The sequence below is a fragment of the Osmerus eperlanus genome, chromosome 3 (genome assembly GCF_963692335.1).
Source record: "Osmerus eperlanus chromosome 3, fOsmEpe2.1, whole genome shotgun sequence".
NCBI classification, from domain to species: domain Eukaryota; kingdom Metazoa; phylum Chordata; class Actinopteri; order Osmeriformes; family Osmeridae; genus Osmerus; species Osmerus eperlanus.
The window spans coordinates 12,007,574-12,026,796 of NC_085020.1; the positions used below are offsets into that span (position 1 = coordinate 12,007,574).

At 41.6% G+C, this 19,223-nt stretch overlaps 1 protein-coding gene across 5 annotated transcripts in view; it reads left to right on the forward strand.

Moving 5' to 3' along the window:
• LOC134017541 (glycophorin-C-like) overlaps positions 1–19,223 on the forward strand; it is a 34,319-nt gene that overhangs the window by 5,748 nt on the left and 9,348 nt on the right. The window lies entirely within an intron of this gene.

Genomic DNA, 19,223 nt, shown 5'->3' on the forward strand with positions numbered 1-19,223 from the left:
TCACAAAAGGACTTGTCTTAGACAGCAGATGGGATGACAGCAGACCTGACCTGGGTGTGTCTGGGCTGCAGAGAACAGCGTCTTGGAAGAGTTCATCTGCAGGCAGAAGAGAAGGCAGACAGAATGGGCAGAACATTGAGGGGAATCTCTCTCTTACTGTCAGTGTTTTAAATCTTCCTTCAACAGCAGGACAGGGAGAGAGAGGATGAAAGGAAGAGAGGGAGAGGGAGAAATGGAGCGAGCGCAAAAGAGGTGTCGGGATGGAGGGATGGAGGAAGATAGAGAGACAGGCAGAGAGGGAGTGCAAGAGAGAGAGCAAAGCAAGCAGAATGACAGAGAGCAACTAGGATGCAGAGAGAAAGCACTGCACATAGATGGAGAGAAGATAGGTCTGGAAAGTGAAACTGAAAAATCGATAAATAGAGGAGCGGCAAGGAAAGTGTATAGGGGGCTGGAGGCGTGGAGGTGGTGGATCTGGCACAGGAAAGAAGCCTTCCCTTCTCCTTGGAACGGGATGTGTTAAATTGGAACCTGTAGGGGTTGGAGGTGGTCCCTCATCTGGAAGAGAGGGGAGGAGGGGAAGTGGGCACCAGGGTGTCTGTGTCAAGCCTTTGGGGGGGTCAGGGACAGACACTTTAAAGTCTGTTTATCTTCTTCCCCTCCAGTGTCCACCTCCCCACTAGCATCCACCAACACCCCCTCTTAGCCATGCTCCAGACATTATTAACCAGATGTTCTGTATCCCCTCTTATTCCTCCATCAGTCCCTCTCTTCTCCTTCCTCTCTTCTCTTCTCCCTCCATCCATCCCTCTGTCCTATCTTCACCCTCCGTCCTTGACTCTCTACTCCTTCCATCCCTCTCTTCTCTCTTCTCCTTCCATCCCTCCCTCCATCCTTCTCTCCTCTTTTCCTCCTCCATCTGTCTCTTTCTTCTCTTCTTCCTCCATCCGTCTCTACTATCTTCTCCATCCCTCCCTCCTTTCTTCTCCCTCATCCCTCTCTCTCTAAGGCCCAACAGAATCCTCTCAGTAGGAGCTCACAGTGGACTGTTTAGTTTTGTTCATGACGAATATATTGAAAAACATGAATCACCCAATTAATTAGTCTTATTGCAGTACACTGAATCAGAGTAACGTGCTCAGATTTAGCAGAAACATTGTTTGTTTTGTGAAGAGTGAATTTACAATTGACCTAATGAACACACTAATATGCGTTTCACATTCTTAAGGTTTACACTCTTACAGTTTTTCTCGATTGGTTACACACATTTTCTGAATGCATACCTCATACTCTCAGAACTCTACACACAAATCACACACACACACACACACACACACACAATGGGCAAAACCCCTCACTTCTCCTGCAAAATTAAACTTTACATTCAAAACAATGTTATTTCTTCTCAAAATGGTATTTTGTCTTCAAATGACACACACAACTCATCATATGAATCGACATTTATAAGAACCATTTGAACACTGATGTGCTCAATGTAAAACACTATCATCATAGTGATTTAGGCCTTTTTTTGTTCAGTGTTACATTTACTACAGACAGTACATACATAAGTGTGTTGTAAAATATTTGAGAATATTGTTTTTATACTCAGAACACAGAAATACACGGTAACAAATATATTTTACATATATGTACACAGTGTACATCCCAACCAACACAAAGTTGCACATACAGCGGTTTACATACAAAACAACAGAATAATTTACTGTATAGTGTATACAGTTACATTATTATTATTTTTCTTTGTATTTGCCGTAATGTTATGGCGTTATTTTCTAGGACCATGTTCATGATTTCAGTTTCCTGTTCAGGAGACAGAAGACGTTCCCGACCACCTTGTGTTGGTAATCTTTCAGTTCTGCCACATACAAAGTAGGAATACATTTTCCAAATACTTGAAACATACTTTATTTTTACAGTCCTACAGAACAGTCCACAGGCAATACTTTACTACTGTACTCATTGAGTACTGTATTGATATGCAGTAGGCCTACTGCAATTTTGTAGTGAGAGTAGATTTCTTACCTATTCTCATTTCGGAAAGTCCCGATGATGGATGCTACAGTGTACCTGCTCAAATTTGGCTGTACTCTTTGCCCAGCCTCCCTCATTGTTAGACCATGGTTGACTACATGGTCAACCAAAGCGGCTCGGATCTCATCAGAGATTATGGTCCTTGGCCTTCCTCATCCTCGTCCTCCCTGTCCTCCTCCTCTTACTCTCACTCCTCTGCCTCTGTTTCCAATGTTGGCATCCATTGCTCAAAAACAGAAAAGGTCACCTGTTGCTTTTTATTCTAAAGCTCTGATTGCTAATTGTAAAACTGTGTGACAGGTGTTTGTCCATGCGATGAATCAGTGTGCGTATTTGAATGGCAGTGTGTTCTTTGTGAAAACAAAAGATTTTCTTCATGAAAATTGTGCCAAATGCAGAGAATTGTGTGTAGTGTTTTGAAAAAAGTGTGTGTTAGAACTGCAATTTGAGTGTAAAGCAGGAATTGTGCTTGTAGTTTAGCACAATTGGTTCATGGGGTTGGTGCATGAGTTACATGTTGTGGTCATTGTGTCTCAAGTACCAGTATTTGTGTGTAAACAATTGAGAAAAACTGTAATAACCTAAAGTGATCAAATCAGCCTGGCTTCAGAATACAGAGCAAAACATGAATCCTTTGCTCAGCATGTCATGGTCCTGGAGGGTCTTGTTTGTTTGTGCTTCTCTCTGATTCACTGGTCTCAATGTGTCTGTCTACAATGGGCCAGCACCAGCAGAGAAAAGGGTCTTTCTGCTCTTCCCCATAGGCTTTCCGCCAAGGCACTGAAACAGCAGGGAGCACAAGACACTGAACCATCTGTCCCCAGTCAGCTTCCTCCAAGTCGGCAGCCAGTCATCTGATCCCCTCATAAGATTTCAGAGCCATTAAGCAACGTACCCTGGAGAAATTGTTCATCCCTCTACCCAGTTAGCACTGAGGCAGTTGGATCTTGAACTGTACAAGAGTGGCAACAAGGATGTAAAAACACAGGAAGTGCCATTATGTCCCCTGGTGTCCTAAGACATATGTTTGGAGGAGATATTGAGAGAGTAAATTCACTTTCCGTCCCCCTGGCTGATGCTGCAGGACCCAAGACAGCCAGTTAGAGAAAGGGATGAGTGCTTTCCAAATGGAGGGGGATAAAGAATGGTATGTTTGTGTGGGTGTGTCTGTTTGTGTGTGTGTGTGTTTTATGTGGATGTGTTTTTGTGCAAACAATTGCAGTAGGTCACTGAAAGTTATGTGAGTGTAGGAAAGTTTGTGTATGTCCGTTTGTGTGTTTGTGTGTGATTTGATTGTAAACAGTGTCAGAGTTTAACCCTGGCTGAAAGCATTCCCCTAAGGAAGTCCTATACTCCACACAGGAAGTCTATAAGTACCACTGATAACATTGTCCAGCCTGCATTAACAAATATTGTTCACAGAGTTCAGCGGTAAGGCACAGATAATTAACATCATGAAGTAAGGATAGTCATTGTATAACTACAGTATATAGAATATAGTTTTGGTTCAACTCACAATTTGTGTTCATCAGTTGTTAACTCAAGCGAACACTGACCTGACATCCAATCAGGATACAAAGGTAATAGTGTTAGCATTAGCATTACTATAACAAGTACCGTATTTTTCAGAAATAAAAACACGGTTTATACCCCGATTTAAAAATGTTCTTGCGGTGGTGCGGTTTATATTTCAAAGCGGCTTATAGAAAAAAAAACTTTATTCATGAATAGGGATGGGCATGCGATTTTCGATTAATCATTAATATTGTTATATTAAAATTCACTATTTATAGGCTATATTAAAATGCAGTGAAAATATAAAAAACAGTGTGTTTCTTCATTGAGATCATTATTACAAGATGAACAACTCTTTCTGTACTCCTAAGCAGCGGAGCCGATAGCTAGAAGCTGGTGCTCAAACACAACTGACCCTCGTTTTTTTTTCTCCAAAATAAAATAATAATAATAATATAAAAAACAATCATGTTAAACAATAACTTAAACAAAAATATATAATACGGCGCCAAGTCTGCCAAATAAAATACTTGAGTCGAGAAAGAGGGTGAGAGAGAGATTAGCAACAACTAACAACGAATTTGGCTAATTAACAAAGCGTCATAAAAATAACCAGTATCTCACATACAACTTCATCACCAGCCTACTGATTTTTGTTGAGAAAGATGAGCATGTTAACATGCTCTGGGTCTGAGACGTGAACGCAGCCTGGTGACCGTCAGTCCAGCTGCCGAAAACACCCACTCTGAGGGGACTGACGTTGCCGTGATACACAGGTACCTCCGTGCTAACTTGGCAAGCCTGGGGAACCTTATTCCATTCACTTTCCACCAGTCTGTAGGGGTGCAATCGAGGGGTGGGGGAGCTTCCCTCAGAAAGTTGTCTGGGGCCTCATGTATAAAGGATTGCGCAGCTTTCATACCAGAAGATGGCGTACGGCCAAAACTCGAAAAGTACCTAGGCACAGAAATATTCACATGTATAAAACCGTTCGTACGCCAGGTCCTGCGCACCTTTCCTTTATAAATCACAATCAACGTGAGATTGACCGCACGTGAACGAGCCACTGACCCCGCCTTGCCTCCTCCCATAAATTAATATGCAGATGGACTATAAATGCGCTCCTGAGGTAGGCCTAATTTCTTTGTCTGAATTACCGTATTTCTTAGAATAAACGCCGCCCTCGAATAAACTCTGCACCAAAAATGAACGTTATTTATTCGAAGAAATACGGTGACTGTGAAATCGAGGTTCTGACAACAGAGGTGGAGGCGAGAAAATGTGTCCTGTTTGTCGGCCTGTCATCAGGTATTAGCGACAAAAGAAAGTCGGCGGAGTGGAAAACTGTCACTATTTGCACCCTTTCTTGTTTTTAACCTGTAGCACTTTGAGATTTAGCTAAATATAAAGTGCATTACAAATAAAATCATTGTTATTATTATAGGGCCATAAATGCTGTGGGTTCAGAGAACCGGACCATGGCAGAAATTAAGAAGAAATGGTCTGATGTAAAACTTTAAATGAAGAAACAAGTGCATCGTAACAGCATGGCAGCTATAGGGTTAGCGTGACATGCATTTCCAGAGTGATTTTGTCGTTCGTTTGACACCCTAAAGTTTAACAGAAGTTATTAAGTGGTGGCGGATTAAACAGAAGGCTATATAGCATTTCCCGTTTTGGGTTTTGGCATTTTGATGTGATCATCCACATTAATGATCAAACTTGTATTAGGTAGCCCAAATATGTTTTTTGAATAACTAAGGTGATGCCTATACGTATGACAGAAACTGTAGTGGAAACTTTATTTTGTAATGTTTGGTGAGTTTCGGCACTTTTCAGTTAGAATTCGCCATGTTGCAGAGCCAGACAAGACTTTGCGGACGGTCCGCACATTCTCACGTCTGCTCAAAACTTTCTGTGACGGCCCGCACATTCTCACGTCAAGTAAATCTTTATACATCACAAAGTGTGCGTGAAAACCAGCGTACGCAAGCTTTTTGTGCGTACGCAACGTTTATACATGAGGCCCCAAGATCCTGGCATCTTGAAGCTTGGTCACGGTTCGGTCCGACAGCACAGCAGCAACAGCCCACCGCTGCTCCACCAGCCGATCAAACATCTCGCTGTCAGGAATATTAATCTATCAAGCATTGCACAGTCAGTCGGTGAACAAGTTTAAGAAAGCTTTATTGCTTGCGGCCAGCCCACAAGGAGACAAAAACATCACACGCCATTGTGCTACAAGTTTGTCTGGTTCACAAGTCTTCAGGTAAGACCATTTATTGGTGAGAAGCCTCCTCCCCTGCATATCAGCTGTCAATATGATCGATCCCAGAGACAGAGTGCGATTGCGCGTGGAAACTTACAGAGTTCTCCGACCCTAGGCTTGACCATATGATTCACTCAACACAGATAGGTTTATTGCACGTATGATAATGGTCAACCTAGGTCAGTTTGTTTACGTAAGCCTAGTGTCATCTATAGATCATGTGGGGAGAGGGCTCTCTACTGACAAAGGAATGCTAGCACCAGTATTTTCAGAATATAACCTTACATTCTAAATTTCTCTGACACTCGCACACAGAGTTCCACCGTGTTTTACACGACTGGATGTTCTAAATGGCATCAATGCTGCCAATTAATAATTAACGTCACAACTTATTGTAAATGGTCAGTAATCTATGAGGGGAGTCAGGTGGCTGAGCGGCTAGTAATCTGAAGGTTGCCAGTTCGATTCCCGGCCGTGCAAAATTACGTTGTGTCCTTGGGCAAGGCACTTCACCCTACTTGCCTCGGGGGGAGTGTCCCTGTACTTACTGTAAATCGCTCTGCGACTCCCTAACCCGATTCCCTAACCGCTCAGCCACCTGATTCCTTGTATAGACTTATACAATAACAGGCTTAAATGAACTGACAACATAAGTTATACGACTTACAGTTCTCAAGGACGCACATACGCAATCTCAACTGTGGTGTGAAGCGAGAAATTTAATTTGCATTTGTACAGGTGTATTCGTGCACGTCGGGCTGGCCCTCGCTAGCCTGGCTCTGCCGTCCTACATACTTCCGCTCAATTTTGATTTTGCTTCTGTACCAAGCCTCCACCCCTCGGCTTGAAGCAACGGCCCCGGTGGATGTAGGTAGTATTGCATTTCTTGTTAGACTTCCGGCTCTTTTTTTTCTCTTTTTTCTCTCTCGGTTTTTATTCTATTAACTCCAGTCAACATTTACAAAACTATCTCCCCCAATAATTTTTGTTAGATTCTCGAACCTGGCTCATACTACTAGCTGTTTCATAAAAAAACATTTTTCCTGATTTTTGCTAAATTTGAAACCAATCCGAAATGGGTAAACTAGCACCCCATTTATTTGCTTACGTCAATAAAAGTTGCCTGCAAATGTGCTTGCGGTTACTAACAGGGCACGAGCACAAAAGTTCACATTGGCCAATAGCCGATTTACCTGGAGCTGAAAGAGCCATATTGAATGAGCACAGGGAGAAATGGCTTGAGTTGCCTGCCCTGTTGTAGCAAGTTTATTAAATGGTTGTCACACATACATGAAATATTGTTAATATAGTTTATTCCCGTTATTTAAAACAGATTTGATTTTTCTGTCAAGAACATTTTTACGTTCATGACATGATGGTAAATATTACATTATGTTAAGCGTGAGCATAGATTGTTGACATGTCTATCTGGAGCAAAGACGAAGATTAATACTTTAACTGACAACCACAATAAGAAATGATATAAATATGATTAGTCTTGCCTTCAGAGATTTTTGTTAAACACACCCATTATTCTTTTTTTTAATCGTGTCATCAAGCCAGACTGCTTTTGTGGGACAATGAAGGTCCTCAGTGACTGTTTCACCCCCACTTATATCTGATGGAAACGTCTTGTATATAGGCCTAGTTCTGTTAATATGCCCCTTTCAAAGGCAAATGTTAAATAAAGTATATTTTAGACACCCTTCTCAAGCTTTTATTTATTACATTATTTCCAAGTCTTGTTAGATCACGTTATATCCATTAATAGGCGTTTGGTTTTGTAGAACATATAAAACACAGGCCACATTTCTACACTGATATGTAAATTGAAGGCAGTGTGAATTTCGTGGCATTTCGTTTGAAAATACAGTTGACAGTAAGCTATGGTAAGTCTGCATTATTGAAGATTTCTGTTACCAAAATAACTATTGAGCTTTCTTTGCCTGGCGAGAACAACGACGGAGCTAGGTGTTCATGTTAACAGTTTATTTAATCCGATACAATGCGTTGGAAATCATACTCAAATCACAAGAAAAAAAGCAACATATGTGATGAGTTCTATCTAGAATAGCCCTATATTTAGCCCTATAGCCTATTTCTAACAACCAAGTGAAAGGAATACTATACAATGACAGCATACATTTACGTAAAGTTTGCATCATGTCTCTGATTCTTATCGGACTTGTACCCCATTCTGCCACTGCAATGCCTTAGCTCACACGCTCGCAACCATATAAATCTATGCTCGCCACTGGCTGTCGCAAAGTATGACGTGTACAGCTAGTTGCAAGCGTGCACGAGGTCTCGGAGCTAGGGAAAAAAAGAGCCACTGTTTAAAGCTAGACCGGAAGAGTCGGAAGTGGAAAGATGGCGCGGTCCAGTTTCGCGCTCTCGCTTACCTCACTGCGCCACTGAGCACTTTTCATAGAAATGAATGGGGATGCCATCTTGGAAGACAAAAGTTGCTTCCTCTAGTTATATTAACTCTATGTTCTGTACTCTGTGGCTGAGAACGATGAAGTTGATGTTGTGCGCTAGTTTGTGTTGTAATTCCGTAATGGCGGCGGAGAAAGATGCGAGGGAAGCCATTTGGTCTACTTTGCAGTGTTGGCAGTGAACAACGTCATTTTTAAAGTCAAAATGGTCCCACACTACACTTCGCCCAGTGTCAACTCAGTCGTCGCCCCCCCCCCCCGGGAAGAAGTTCACCCCTGCCGCCGCCCCAACCAAGTAAACGGCAAAACAATGGCACACACGAACGCACTACTAAAATTGTTTGTAGTCATTTCTTTCTGAAATAAAAAAGTTGATCTTTACAAATTTACCAGAGGAACATATCTGACTGTTCATCACAAATTAAGGTTGTTGGAAATCGCTCCAGATTCTGACAAGAAATGAGACAGACAAATGAAGCTATCTTGCTTGATATAGAGCTAGCGATAGCTATCTTTTAAGTTGGTGGTTAAACCATGTTTCTATCATTAACATTCTTGTGAATATTCTACAGCTAATTTCCATTACAAATACATTTGTGACAGATTTTTGGGGTATTAGATAGCAAACTTGCCTTTCTTGCACTTTCTCACGACGCAGAACGCATCGCTAGTGATTCAACAAGCTTCTGTATTGCACACCGCCTGGTAACTCGCGCGCGGTGTTACTTGAGTTTTATTGATCACTGGTCACTCGTGCTGTGTTTATTGAGTGAATTTTGACTGTGGCAGTCAGTGTAATAGTGTGTGATATTCCCTGCCATAAAGTCAACATTTCTGTGTATCGCCAACCTGTTATTGGTAACTATATTGTGATATTAACTTTTACAGGTAAGAACGATATATAAATGTATCGACCCCCCCGACCTGTGGTTTTTACCTCTTTTGGGGGGGTCCGAGCCTTAATCGGGGGGGTCAGACCCCCCCAAACCCCCCCGTAATTCGCACACTGACTTCGCGTGACCTCTTCATGTTTACTTTTGAAATACATGGAAATGTTTTTCAAACATTGCCCTCGTGTGGTAAAATGTTTAATTGCTGCCACATAACGAAATCCATTGCATTCCTTCAATACTCAGAATACGCAAAAGAACATGCATTAGTTTCATCGATGAAAAAATAATGTCATCGACGAAATTCTTAATTATCAATTAATCGATCGACAATTAATTATGCCCATCCCTATTCATGAATGCTATTTAACCCATTAAGGAGTAACGTCGCACATCATCGTGATTGTTCAAATGCGGGTCTCACAGCGTAACGTCACATGCAGTTTATAGGAAATGCATCAAATTTTCCGAAAAATACGGCATCAGTTATACTAGTTGTAGCAATATCGATAGTTGTAATGGTTTTAGAAGTAATAGCAGTATTAGCATTAGCAGAGGCTGTGTGATTGTTCATCCAAACTTCAAACATCTCACTCTAAACCAGGAGTTCTCTTGGTAAGACATACGAATCACCCTGATCCATGTTAGCTCTCACCTCCAATTACCCTGGCTACTTCTGTGAGTCCATAACATGATTAACCCTGAGCCTCCCACTGAACCGCCAGAGAGCAGAGCACACCTAATTGAACGGATCTGAGGGTGGAAGTGATTTAATATCTCAAATAACAATTCCCTTGAAACTCCCCTGCAGCTACCTGCATCCCTTCCCTCATCCTCCCCCCAATCCCTTCTTCACACTTGGTGACACTCTTTGATCATGTCTAATGACTGTAGAGGGATGTAAAGACAAGTCAATGTCCTGATACCTAGAGCTGGCAAGGATGTGGCTTGCTCAGGGACCTGTCCGGATTTCTCTTAAAATCATTGTGGTCATTATCATGTTAATTGCCTTGTTTTATTCAAGGTTGACATTTAACACTAGCATTTTAAGGCTTTTCCACATTTTCCTCTTTTTAATATTGTTTTTTTTTCAGAAACATTATAACAAAAGTATTATTGAAAAAACTAATCCAACAGGCCAAAGAAAAGGTGACAGTGAAGGGAAGATTGGGAATGGGTGCTTTCGTATATATATACAGTCCTCCAGAATAGGGGTGATTCTCCTTCAGGCCATCTTCAATCACTTTTTTTCTCCACACAATCGCTTCAAGACCCTTGGGCTATCTCTAAGCCACAATCGGTGAAAACCAACTTGGCCTCCTCTTCTGGCTTTATCTACCAATATAATATTTCTCTAAATAACTGCAGATGTGACCTATAGGTCATTTACAATTTCTTGGATGTCAACCATCTTAGAAATTCATTATCCATCTCTCAATATTGCACCACCTGAAATATTGTATGTGTTGGTTTTATTTTATTTTTTGATTACTGTCCAGTGTTTTTGTTTTGTTTTTCCAAATTATAACTATAAATAAGCGCAGCTAGTTCAGGCAGGGCAATCGGGCAGCGCGCGTCATCCATTTATCAGGGACGTAAGGTGTCAGAAATATTAATCTATCAAGCATTGCACAGTCAGTCGGTGAACAAGTTTAAGAAAGCTTTATTGCGGCCGGCCCACAAGGAGACAAAAACATCACACGCCATTGTGCTACAAAGTTTGTCTGGTTCACAAGTCTTCAGGTAAGACCATTTATTGGTGAGAAGTCTCCTCCCCTGCATATCAGCTGTCAATATGATCGATCCCAGAGACAGAGTGCGCGTGCACGTGGAAACTTACAGAGTTCTCCGACCCTAGGCTTGACCATATGATTCACTGAACACAGATAAGGTTTATTGCACCTCTAGTATGATAATGGTCAACCTAGGTCAGTTTGTTTACGTAAGCCTAGTGTCATCTATAGGTCATGTGGGGAGAGGGCTCTCTACTGACAAAGGAATGCTAGCACCAGTATTTTCAGAATATAACCTTACATTCTAAATTTCTCCGACATAAGGCGTCTTACTCCACCTTCCTTTCCTCCGCCCACTACCACACCTATGTTAGCAGCGCATATCCATTGGGCCACGTCCGATAAGTCGTCTTTAAAAGACGCGCAGATACGCACGCACACACTCAGCCCATTTGTTGTATGATCAGTGCTGCTTCCACCCTGCACCATCCCCTTCTCCCCCATGCTGTCTGTATGTTCTATCCACCAGGGGGATTATATCTCTATTGCTCTATGTATGTGTTGCATCGAGGAGGCAGGGAGTGCTTCCCTTAGATCATCCACTCCGCCAAAGTAAATCTACATGTCCATGTCATGTAACAATAAATGCTCAAATCTAATACGTGATTGTCTTGACTGAACTATAACTATAATTGTAACTTGACCTTAAAGCTGAGTTATGCAAGTTTTGCGAAGCTAGCTATTTTAGCTTCTGTTTGACACGATTCAAACCAAAATATCCCCCTCCCCCCCATCAAAGCCACTCCCACAAAACTACAGTAATGTGCATTGAGTGCAGGTGCAGAGTGCAAGCAAGTAGATAGTAGGTAGCCCGTCCACTCATTAGTCAGGGTACAGCCTAGTTATTTGTTGTGTTTATTACAGTCTTGCGATGCCCACAGATATCAGATTGATTTTATATTACCGTCAAAACTTTATATGCATTGGTTGCTATCAAGATGTGAAGTTTATTAAGGCAAATATGACAAAAAGTGCTTCTCAAACACATTAGATACCTAGCCTTTAACTTCAATACCTTACAGTAACTAAAAGTGAATAAGTAGGCAAATGTGCTTGTACACATGTGCCATTAGCTCCATCAGGGCCAACATTTGTTTTGTTCTACATCATGAGTTTTGAGGTCAAGTTTGGTCCCTTACAGAATTTTTTAAAACTTTTTATTGTGAATGAGATACAGTCTACATTTTACATTTACATGTATTCATTTAGCAGACGCTTTTATCCAAAGCGACTTCCAAGAGAGAGCTTTACAAAAGTGCATAGGTAGGTCACTGATCATAACAACGAGACAACAAGCCCCAAACATTGCGTGTAGCCAAAACATGAAGCATACATTGTGAAAAACCAAATAAGTGCCAAAGGGAAGAACCATAGGAGCATGTAGTTAAACAAGTTACAATTAAACAATATGAACCTCAAAAAGTGCAAGAGTGTACCTGTAGAAAAGCAAGCAACAGTAAAATATTTCACAGTAACCAATAATACTCAGTACAATAATATTAAATCAGTTACAACTAACCAACAATAGCAACAAGTCTCTCAATAAGAGTCATTGTGATCCTGGAGGAAACTAACATCAGGTCCAGAAAATCATTCCTAAGTACCGTTGTACTCCCGGAACAAGTGCGTCTTAAGCCTTTTCTTGGCAGGTGGGGAGACAGTCAGTGTCTCTGATGGAGGTGGGGAGTTTATTCCACCATTGGGGGGCCAGACAGGAGAAGAGCTTGTGTTGGGATTGGGCGCTCTTGAGCGGTGGGACCACCAGACGGTTGTCAGAAGAAGACCGTAGGTGGCGCGTGGGGGTGTAAGACTGGAGGAGAGACTTGATGTAGTCGGGTGCAGTCCCGTTCACCGCTCGGAAGGTCAGTACCAGGGTCTTGAATCTGATACGGGCTGTGATGGGTAGCCAGTGAAGGGAGATGAGGAGCGGGCTAACATGGGAGTGTCTGGGTAGGTTGAAGACCAGACCAGGAAGACCAGTGTAGACTATAATTGTTCCAAAAAAAATACAGAACACACAGATTATCCTCAATTTGTGTGAAATCTAATCTATGAAAAAATATGACTTAATTTTCTTTAACAAAGCAGCATGATGGGAAGAAATAGGATGACACTTCAGCTGTCTTTATCACTGAAAAACATCAATGCATAATGCTGTGCCTTACCGTGGCAACATAAAACATAACTGACAGAGGAAACAGGTGTATCTACAATGTAGGTATGTTGATTCCTTTATTTATAAAGGTCCATCCCTAGAAACCCCACAGAGGTATCTTTAACAAGGAGGCCTCCAATTAACATAAGCAGTATAACATGAAAACAACAATAAGAATACAAAAATAGGGATGTGCTATTCGTGTTGTGTGGCAGAAAATGTGTGCTGTGTGGTACGTCTTGTACCAACACATTAACTCTGTGAGAACACATGAAACCAGGTTCAGGTTTAGTCTCAGTATTTCTCTGTTCCTCAAGGTGGTGGCCCAAATATCAGTTCAGATTGGTTGTGTGGAGAATTCTGGTAACACACACTGATGGGGATTAGGGACTGCCTGATCCATCGAGTATGTCTGCTCAGCAATAGATAAATGAGCAAGGCTGGGAGCATCATCCGGAGAAGCCATGTTTTTGGAGGGCGCTCCTCACGTTGGCATCCTAAATAACCAGATACCAATCTGGGCTTTCTCAGTGGGTTAATCATTCTTCGAGTGCGCCATGAAAGACCAATGATAGATAACATTGTTATTGATCATCCTGGAAGTGCTTTTATTTAGCAGCAAAACAAGCATGGAGAGTCCTGGAGAGGCTAAGAGGGAGGGAGATATAGAGAGAGATGGAGGGAGGGGGGGAGAGAGAGAGGTAGGGAGGGAGGGAGCCGCAGAACATAGCCAGATACAGAGAGGGACCAGGGAAGGAATGTGTGTGTGTGGGGGGGAGGGGTGTAGGTGCTAAATGAGAAAATGGGAGTGATGCCCAAAATTTGTGGTATAATGGCCGAGTGGGGGGATGTGTGTTTGTGTGTGTGTGTGTGTGTGTGTGTCTGTATGCAAGTGGTTGTGTGTTTGTACGTGCATGTGTGTGTGTGTGGTGTACATGTGTGTGTGAGAGATGGTTGGTGTGTTGACAGGGCTGGCCCAACCCAATAAAAAAACTAAACATATGTAAAATATGTTTTTGTTTAGGGCCCCCAAAACCCTAGGCCCAGCCCTGTGTGTCGGGGTGTGTGTGCATGTGTGTCCAGGTACGTCGCGGGGAAAGGTGGATATGATTCACAAGTTTTTTCACCACAACAGGAAAATATTTGAGAGGTGAGCCAACAGTAGGCTACACTAGTAACCTAGCTATCATGGTGTAGTGGTGGCCAGGCACACACGTTAGCTAGCACTTACTTCTCACGCTTCATGAAACTTTCTATTTATCTGACATTGCCCGCAGTGAAAACCAATAACAGACAATGGGCTGATATCTCCTAAAAACATTCAGTTATGAAATAATTGATGTACAGATAGATGAGTTATAAAACCGGTGTACATCGGTTAGACTCACTCAAGCACCAGCACCAGAGAGTCACTTGCTTCTCGTTAGATTAATAGGTAGTAGTTTCGCTTGAGATGTCAAAGTTGACATGTTCGATACCGGGCGCGGGGGAACGTCGGTTGTACATGTCATTAGATTTTTTGTCAGTACATTAATTTGACTGACTTCCATGAACTGTAAAAATCAGCACAGTTGATTATGGGGGGGGGGGGAGCGGGATTCCTAGCAACGGCCCTGTGTGTGTCTGCGGGTGTTTATGTGTGGATTTGTGAGTGCCTGTACGTCCGTGAGGGGGAATGGTTGTACTTTCCTCACAGCTTATATAGCCCCTCCTGATGATGAACAAGGGCTAGTCGGAGATCTCTCCACAACTTACTCTTACAGTCTGACTTCATTTTTTACCATCATTCTTTCTCCTCCTCTCAGCCCTCACAGTCTATCTCCCTCAATTGTATCTGTTTCTAACCTTGCTCTCCATCTTTCTCCTTCAATTCCACTCATCCACTCAGGGCCTCCTTTCCAAGGCTGTGTCTGGTGTTTCAGCCCCATCCCTCCGTCCTCCTCCATGTCTACTCTCCTTTTTTCCTCCATGTCTCCTCAATCTCCTCCTCGGTCCTCATCTCTCTCTCTCTCCTCCTCGTTTCACTCCAGGCTCCCTGCCAGCATAATAGCCTTCTTAAGAGTCATGATTGAAATGTTTTCATTGAGAACTCAGAGATAGTCTACATTATGCCTCCCTGTCAGAGAGAGAGAGGGGAAGACAGAGAGAAAGAGAGAGAGAGCAAAGAAAAAGTAGTCAGGGTATCTCCAGGAATGTTCATCCATCGTAGAGGTTCTGGGATCATGTGCCTGGCAGAAGTATGCACGTGGTTACAACACACATAACCTCTGATAAACGCACCCCGGTCCCCAGAAACTGTCCCTCTAGGACCAATCTTCTGATAGCATCTCTCGTACAATCACGCCCGAGGCCAGAAGAATTACACAGTCCACTTTTCACCAGGTTGATGGAGGCCAAATTGTAAAAATAAAAAAATAAAAAAAAAGGTCTTGACACAAAAAATACAGGTTGGTGAAGCCTTGGTCAATTCTTTTTTTTTTTTTACAAAGAATTGTTGCTCCGACAGGCATTAAATGTAACCTCCCTCACACACACACCATGCCAATAACTGAAAAATATGTTGGTCTTTATATCACTCAAGGTCATATGGCCAGGCAACAACAGTTATTTCTCACAAAAAGTAAAATATGTGTTTCATCTTTAACACTTGAAGGATAACTAGAGAGGGTACCATTTCTGGGGAAATTGTGAGGTGTTCTTATATCAGTTGCAGCTCGGACATTTACTTTATTACATTTTTTACTATGTCACCTCTAAACCTATTGTTGAAACTAATATCAAACATCCAAACATTTGGAGCCATCCATAACATGATCTCACTGGGAAATACCAGCTTGTTTTTACTGTACAGGCCTTGTTACTGACGCATGACGTTGTGACGTTTCTGACTGTGGCTAGCTAGTTAGCTACAACTAACTGCACTTTTCTACACAAAAACGTATATTCTGCCCAAACCATACAACAAAACCTTTGAGGGAATACAAGCAATTTTTACGAACATTTTTACACTGACACTGTCTATCTAGTGCACCAATTGAGGGACTACTTCGGGTGGGAATAATAAATAATATAGCTGCAAGCAGCAATGGCGGATTCCTCCTTCAAAATGGCAAAATGTTGTAAAATTGACATAATAGATAGTTACACTGGGATTAACCAGAAGACTTAAAACTGTAATTTCTGTCATAATAATAATAAAAAAAACACCTTTGCCTGGATTAGAACCCACCACCCTTCCCACATCAGCACTGCATCTCATCCTGTTAACCCAGAGGCAGACTTAGACAATTGATTGTTCAGTTTTTGTATCAGGAAATAAGACATTTCTCCAATGGCAAGCATTGTCAGATTTGGTTAAAGTTCAAACAGCTGTAATTTAGTCCTATTTGAATATGGGACATAAAAATGGGACGACGGGATGACTGGGTTGCTGCTGTGAAGAATAGCTTACTCGTAGTGCTTTAAAAATGTTGTTTGTGGTGCCATAACTTCATGGAAGGGAATGAATTTGTGCAACAGGCAAGGGATCCACCTGAACAATCAATATACTTAATTAAAGCTACCTCGGTTGTGAATCTGACACTACCATGCATAGACTCCAAGTAGCTAGCTACTGTGGTAAACCTGTCTTGTTTTGCAGTGGTTTACACAGTCTCGCTAAACAGATGATCGGATTGTTGTTATGGGCTCAAATAAACACTCACTGCTATGTTTTACAACCGGAGGATTGACCGGAAGACTAGTACCGTTCTGTCCAAAAAAACAAATAATTGCCTTTGACTGGTTTTGAACCTACAACCCTACATTTACCAGCACAACATCTCATCCAATTGAGCCATTCCCAGATCTGGACTTTGCCATGTTCAGTAACTGGATAATAAAAAAAGGCAAGCATTGTCAGCTTTGGCCCAAGCTCAAACTGCTGTAATTCAGTCATATTTTCATATATCAAGGTGAAACTTTACAGGGTACTTCAGGGGGGTGTCACCTTAAAGCCTATTAGGTTTGAAAAACCATCATTCAAAATGACATTGGATTTAGTGACACAAACATATTGAGGCAATGTGGACATTTACATAAATACACCCCTTTCAGCCATTTTGGATTTCAACTGTCTTAAGTAACGTTTTTAAATACATCAATGATACATATCTGAACAAAATTCCAAGTCAATTAGGACTTTGGTTCAAGAGAAGAGGAATTTTGAAGGTTTTCCCAAATTATCACTGTACAGGAAAATCCATCATGGTGCACCTTATGGGTCCTTGAGGCTTTTTTGTTCCTCATGAAAAATGAGGCATGCACACCAAGTTTCAGAAGAATTGGAGCAATGGGGTGGAAATGCCATCACTCTGAAAGTGGACTTTGGGCGTGGCCTGTGGCGCCCCCTATGGTCTGATGTGGGCCAGTCTGTGTTTGGGCGGTATTTGTGGCATGTTGTATCAATATGCCAAATTTCAAAGCTTTTTACCAATGTTTTCATGAGATAAATAACAATAATAAATATAGCTGCAAGCAGCGATGTGGGTTCCTCCGCAAAATGGCAAAATATTATAAACATGTACACTATCGAAGATCGAGAGTTGGAAAACAAGAGAGCAAAACTACTTCATGTTTGGCCAACAACAGGCTGAATGGGGATTTGAACTCATGAGCATAAGGTTACAAAGCAGTCTCTCTATCCTCTCTGCTACACACCAACTGTTGAGATATAGAACAGTTTCTTTGAATAGAAAGGGCAGAGTATTAGCTTTGGTCAACATTGGGACAAAGGTTAAGAAACAGTTGACATTTCAAGGTGAAATTGCATGAAATTGTGCATGGTATTTCAGAATGATGTCATCCTGTTTAGCTAAACAGATAATCAAAATTATGACAGGCCAAAAGATAATGGCTGGATTACAACCTACTACCTTATACTTTACAGATCACCATCCCAGCCCATTGAGCTATTCTCAGTGTTGAATATTATCATGTTCAGTTACTGTATAAAAAAGTAAGCTGTTTCTCCTGTGGTAAGCGTTGTTAGATTCAGCCAACGTTGAAACTGCTCTAATTCAATCATTTTCACATAACAAGGTGAAATTGTTTGTGGTACTTCAGAATGATGTCATCCTGTTGAACTGAACAGATAATCAAAATTATGACAGGCCAAAAGACTATGGCTGGATTACAACCTACGACCTTATACTTTACAGGTCACCATCCCAATAAACACGCATTTCTATGTTTTACAACCGGAGGATTTATCGGGAGACTAGAAACCGTTTGGTCAGAATAAAAAATTAAAAACTATGCCTCTGACTGGTATTGAACCTTGATTACCAGCACAACATCTCAGCCAATTGAGCCATTCCCAGGCATGGAATACACAAAGTTCAATAACTGGATAATTAAAAAAAGCTGTTTCTCCAATGGCGAGCATTGTCAGATTTGGTCCAAGTTCAAACAGCTGTAATTCAGTCATATTTTGACATATCAAGGTGAAACTTTGCATGGTACTTCAGAGGCATGTCGCCTTAAAGCTTATTAGGTTTGAACCATCCTTCAAAAATACATTTGATTTAGTGACACAAACATATTGAGGCAATGTGGACATTTACATAAATACACCCATTTCAGCCATTTTGTACTTGATTCAATTGCCTTAAGTAACGTTTTTAAATATGTCAATGATACATAACTGTACCAAATTTCAAGTCAATTTCACCTTTGGTTCAAGAGAAGAGGAATTTTGAAGGTTTTCCCAGATTATCACAGTACAGGAAAATCCATCATGGCGGACCTTATGGGTCCTTGAGGCTTTTTTGTTCCTCATGAAAAATGAGGTATGCACACCAAGTTTCAGAAGAATTGGAGCAATGGGGTGGAAATGCCATCACTTTGAAAATCGGACATTTGGGCGTGGCCTGTGGCGCCCCCTATGGTCCGATGTGGCCCATATTTGGTGTGGGGGTACCCACTTGGATGTAGTATCAATGTGCCAAATTAGAAAATTTATGACTAGGGACTTTTTGAGATATTGGGGCGCAAGGAGAAGAAAAATAATAATAAGAATACCAACAACAACAATAGGTTCCCTCCTACCGGAGGAACCTAATAATAAAT